This window comes from Mustela erminea, chromosome 6 (assembly GCF_009829155.1).
Source record: "Mustela erminea isolate mMusErm1 chromosome 6, mMusErm1.Pri, whole genome shotgun sequence".
NCBI lineage: Eukaryota > Metazoa > Chordata > Mammalia > Carnivora > Mustelidae > Mustela > Mustela erminea.
Genome location: NC_045619.1, coordinates 137,346,085 through 137,352,299, shown reverse-complemented (window position 1 = coordinate 137,352,299; position 6,215 = coordinate 137,346,085). Strand labels below are relative to the sequence as shown.

The 6,215-nt window shown below is 36.8% G+C and overlaps 1 pseudogene; it reads right to left on the bottom strand.

Annotated features, from left to right (window-relative positions):
• Positions 1 to 2,914: 2,914 nt before the first annotated feature.
• LOC116594528 lies at positions 2,915 to 3,020 on the bottom strand (annotated as a pseudogene).
• Between the last annotated feature and the right edge of the window lie 3,195 nt (positions 3,021 to 6,215).

Here is a 6,215-nt window from a genome sequence, read left to right as displayed (position 1 = left end):
TCTCCACACACCCCTCCCAGCTTAAAACCCAGAGTGGGCTCCCACTATAATCAGAACAAGATCCATACTCTTAATCATGGGGTACACTCAAACCAGATCGGGGTTCTAACATCTACTACCCTATGTTGCTTTTGCTCTGGTTACTCTAGCCCTTTGACCTCCCCACCAGCACTGGCAGACCAAAAATTCCAATAGTCTGGGAGAAAATGACAGAACCACCTTCCCTATGTACATCCAGGCAGTGACGGGGAATCTGGAACATCCTTTTTGGTGACCTGAGCCATCTGCCGCCATGCCCCCTTCAGATCACCAAAACTTTCTTACAGGATTTTGAGTTCAACAGAAATCAACAAGCCTTTTGCCACGAAGACTTTGGCCTTAAGACTTTAAATTTGTTTTCCTGCGACCTCTTAAGCTGAGCCATATGTCTCACGTTTATTTTCACTTCAGTGGAAATGACAAGTCTAAAGTAAAACAAAGCTTCTTAAATGATCACTTCATTTTTCCAATTTCACATTTTTTTAAAAATCTCCTCTTCCTGCCTCATCAAAAATAGATTATAAAAAATAAAAACGAATTTTATTCCTGCTTTCTTCAGAAGAGTTTAATGTATATTAAATTTCCTTTTACACAACTGGCATATAATGTTTTGTGAATGCACAGGGCATTCCCTTGTTCACAGCCATACATACTCTATTTGCCATGACTTCCGGATGTTGGGTTTGGAAATCACTTACCGACTCCTGCCTTGATTGGGTTTACACCGTTCCTTGGTACTTTCTTTTGGGAATAGTATTTTTCTTAAAACCATATCCTTCTACCTTCACATCCCCAGTGAAAACTAAAAAATGCTATTTAATATTTATGTGATGAGAGAAGAAGAGAGAACATGAGGATAAAGCCTCAAGGATATCGACTTGGTTTTTCTAGCCATATTCTGCCCACCCTTCCATAACCATTCTTAACAGGATGATATTTTTCAGTAGTTCCTTAAAAAGGTGTGAAAATTGCCATATATTTTAAAGGGAAGAATTTCATCTACCAGGACTAGTAGTAGAAAGGCTATCTGTATATGAATGGAGAGATTTCATAGAAAATGTATGGTTCCAGTATACCATATATCAAAGGCTAAACATGTGACTACAAATAAATATTTTCTTTGGTTTTTTTGTTGTCTTGATGTGCACATTAGGGGTTTGCATATACTTTCCTAGGATCCTGCACCAAATATATATATATATATATATACATATACATATGTATATATATATACATACATACACACACATATATATATAAATATATATATATTTAGTATGGTTGTCCTTTAACTACACTGTAAATCGTTTCAATGATTCAGACAACATGAAACATAACATGGAAGAAATGATGTCTCATTAGAACTTAAGTCTATGGAATGCCATGAACAGATACGTGACCCCATACTCCAAATCCCATTTTTGTGATACAGGTTCATGTCTAAACCTTGCTTTGTTTTAATTAGATTAATGATAATATGCCCAGGAATCTGATAGGTTAAGTAAATTAATTCTGGATTAGAACATATGTGTATTACTATTACTTGATAATGAAATGCTAGGTTACCATAAGAGGCATGAAATGTGTTTGGAAAAGTGGAATTCAATTAACTGGAAAAATTCAGAAAGTGTTAATGCTTTGATCTGTACTACAGTCACTTTTCCTTCAAAGAGCTAATTAATTTTATTATTTAATTGAAGAACTAAGCTGTCGATACAGAGATGTGATACATGGTAATCGTATGCTGTCGAGCTAGAATCTATAGAGCACTGTTATTTTCACCCCACGAAGTGGGTTTGAAATTGCTTTGACATGAACCGATATTCCCCACCCATGAATTCCTGACTCTTTTATTTAGTCAGCCTGAAAAATCTCAATGAAACCCTGCAAAACTTTGCGTAGAATGCTTTTTCCCTCTTTCCACACTTTTTTTTTTGTTGTTGTTATTTATTTTTTAAATTTCTTTTCAGTGTACCAGAATTCATCATTTATGCACCACACCCAGTGCTCCATGGAAACTGTGCCCTCCTTAATACCCACCACCAGGCTCACCCAACCCCCACCCTTCTCCCCTCCAAAACCCTCAGTTTGTTTCTCAGAGTCCACAGTCTCTCGTGGCTCATCTCCCCCTCCATTTCCCCCAACTCCCTTCTCCTCTCCATCTCCCCATGTCCTCCGTGTTATCCCTGATGCTCCACAAGTAAGCAAAACCATATGATGATTGACTCTTTCTGCTTGACTTATTCCACACTCTTGAATCATAACTTCTCAGAGCGGGAAAGAAAAGGAAGTTAAAAAGAATAGTGTTAGAGAGCAGACAGAAGAGCTAGGAGAACAGGCTCCCTGAATTGTGCATAACAAGGTGGAAGGTTTGGGGACCCCCTGCGTGGTACCCCGTCTGTTTCCGGGCTCCACCCCAGACTCAGTGAGCACGGCAGGGCAGAAAGGTGTAGCCAGAAGAACATGCCATCATGGATCGTCTCTCTGAAGTGACCTTGACTGCTGAGAGAAACAGCTGAAGCTTTTCTCGAAATGAAAGGGGATGGCCCGTAGGGGACCCCTGGGCTCACGGAGGGCAGGTCTCTCCAGAGGAGCGATTTTCTATTATTGAAGAGAATGCTTTCTCTGCTTTTCACTCTCATTTCCCTCATTTGTTATTCAAGATCCAGTATCTTGTTGATATGTGGGGCTGAGGTAAGGTTGCCGGAGTGGTGGTCACACAGCAGAGTCATATTACCACAGCAGAGATAAGCATCTCTCCGAGTCTGTGTGTCAGCTTCTGTAGTTGTTATCTTTTTAACTGTGGAAAGGTGTGTTAGACCCACACAAATAGGGTCAATGAGAAAAGAAAAAATCATGTTAGGAATTTGCCAATTCTAGGGATTGCTCAAGTAGGATAAGCAAAAGATTTCAGTCCTAACCCAAATTCTCCCAGCAGTTTAATAACAAACTATAGAAATGATCCCTGAAAGTATAGTCTTCAGCAGTTTAATAAAATTTAAAAATATTTATAACTCGTATGTAAGGAAATACATATGAGGGAAGGTCTTAGAAATTTTCAGAGTTTCACTTCATTTTCTGATAGAGGAATTAAGATTTGAATTCCGCTTTCATACAGACTTCTTTTTGACCTGGGGAAAGTCACTTAAATTCTTGTTGCTGTAGGGCTGCTAATTCTAAGTTAGACTTTACAAGGACTCAGACATTAAAATAATGAATTATGTTAAATCTGCAACAAATGCACAGTAATGGTTTTATAAACCACTGTGTCCAATACTATAGACACAGGCAATCAGAATTCATAATGCATAATGCAGGTTGCTAATAAACCCAAACTTTCCTTGTCTGATGCATACGCCCATCATAATTTACTTCTTCAAGGCAACAGACCATACAGTGTGTAAAATCTCCTTTACAGAGAGAAAAAGTAGGGGCCCAGGCATAGACAACAGAGGGTTCCTTTTGAATCCCTATTTGACCTTATAATTTAACAGAAGGAGCTTTGAACCTGCATGGTGATGAGACATATTGTTGTTGTCCTCCTAACTCAGAGGTTAGGGAGCTTATATGAATGAATTGCTTTGACCTGATTACTATTATCGTTAAAAAAAGGGGAAAAAAGGAAAGGAAAAAAAAAAGGAAACAGTTAAAAGGCATTGGATCAGCATTCGATAAAATACAGAACATACGCAGTGTGAAGAAGCAACTACGTTCTCCGGGCTTTCGGCAAGGATGTCGTATCTGTTTTGGCACAGTTTGAAGTCCATTCTAACAGTTTCATCCTGACCACCTTCCGTCAGACCTGAGCCCCTGGAGGCCAGCATATTCCTATCATCTCAATGTACACGCAGATGTTCAATTAACATTGGACGGAAGAAGAGCTAGAATAAGAAATAAAGAGCAAGGCTACTTAGTTGTGTTGTTCTGGTTTTTAAATAATGCCCCACTGTCACTTAAAGGAAAACCGTATTTCTACATGTCCCTGACTTCTAGTTTCAGAAGCGGATATATCAAGATATTAGGTGAAAGGCTGTTCTCAGAGTAAATTCTACTTTGTGCAAGTCAGAAAGGAAATAACGATCTCCCAGAAAGCCTGCTCTATCAAGATTTCTAAGTTAACTTGTAGGGCAAAGTGTCTGGATATATTTAGATAAACCTTCCACAGGCATACCAACTGCTGGAGGTTGACCTGACAATTATGGCTTAATCCTGTGTGCTAGCCTTGGGCTTGGTATCCTCAAGACCCCCACCATTTTAGCTACCTCCCTGGAGGAAGGTCAGAGTTATCCCAAGTATAGGAGTGCTATGTGCAAACCTCACGGAAGATATAAAATTATAGCTTTACCCTCAAAAAAGCAGGCAGCTCTAAGAAGGCAGCAGAAGCACAAAAGCTGACACTTAGCTATCAGCTGACCTCCCAATAAATCCAGATTTCTTATCTTCATACTCAAGAAGTTTTAAAATCTCACCCATTCGGAGTCGCTGCACGCTATCCCCTTATTCCCTCTTTTCTACTACCGAATTCTTAAGCCAAGTTATTTGTTGTCCTTGTATCTACATGTCTAAGCTTAGGGTCGTTTCTGTTTTATCTGTTTGTTACCTGAATTTTTAAAATATTTCTACATGACCAAATTATTGTTATTTTCTTTTAACCTGTAAATCAGAAGCCATTTTATTTCCTGCTTATCTCAGTATAAGGAATCATAATGCCCTCTGATTATACAAAATATTTCCTATATTCCTCTATGTTAGTGTAAACTTACTGTACATTCCTAACCCAAAGCATGTCTTCCCGATCAGGCAGTAACTCTTCGAAGTAGTCGTGGTTATTTTTGGATCATCCCAAAGTGGGGGGCTTTCTATATGTGGTTAATGTATGGAAATGTTATTAGAGTTGCCAGAAATATTCATGGAAGACAAGAATGAATTACATTAAAAAAAACTGATATGGACTTTCAAAATTATAGGATTTAAAGCTATCTGATGGAAACTAGAGTCCAAATACAAATGTATAATCTTTGGTATACGTCGGTAAGAGAAATACATGTAAATTATGTAATAAAGATGGCAATAAATGAGTATCAGGAAAAGATGATTCATCATATATCTAAGAATGAATATAAATGTCCAGAGGATCTTTATGGAAGAGACAAGTCTTCAGTGACTTTTAAAGCATTCAAGCATTATTTTTCATATATACAGTACACCATCAGTTTTTACAAACTTCTAGAACAGTTTAATTCCATAGATATTAGATTACTGACAGTTTTACTATACAAAGGACTAAACTGATTGGCAGATTAAAATATTTAGAATAATTAGTTTTTCTAAGCACAGAATTTCTTTCTTGTTCCTGTTACTGCCTTTGGTCCCCGATACCTGCTGAATATTCCAAGCTTCTCCTTATATATCATTCCTTAAGTATTGGTTCATTCATTTATATTTTGTGATACTTGACTTCTTTTTTTTATAATATTATACTCTTAATATTTGTGAACCTAAAATTAACCAGATTTTTTTAGAGAGAAAAAAATCAATGTAAAGAAGCTGTACGGTATTTTTATAGCTGTGCTTTATGCCAAATCACTAAGATATATTAAGTTTTTTGAAGGGAGGTAAGATTATAAGATAGCAAGCAAGAAAAGTCAACAACTTAAAAATGGTTTTTCAGTGATAGAAAATGCAAGTCTCTTTAGCTGACATTATAGGGGTTACAGGAGAAATTCCAGTTATGTGCTAAGGTTTACATATTTTCAAATGTAGAAGTAAAGATGAATGCTATTAATAAATGTACTTTATCTTGTACCATCAGAAAGAAAATAAATGTCTTAACATAGAAACCATGTTAAAAACTCATAAAATTCTATGCTATTTTCACAATGCTCAGCTAGATCATAATTTTAAAAAAAGCAAAGACTTAAGGCTGGTCTTTTAAAAAGATGAAGATTGGTAATTTGCTCAAGTAATTCAGTTCTTACTTTTCCAAGAAATAATGATAAGATATTTGATATGTTTATCTGAAATCATTAGGCAATTTCAGAACTGTAAATCTGGTGCTACACGAATATTACTATGTCTTTTAAAGATAAATCCATATGCAGCAGAAAATAAGGTGGAGTTGACTAATATGCAGGAAATACAGACTAGATGATAATGGAGCCAGCTTACTTCATATG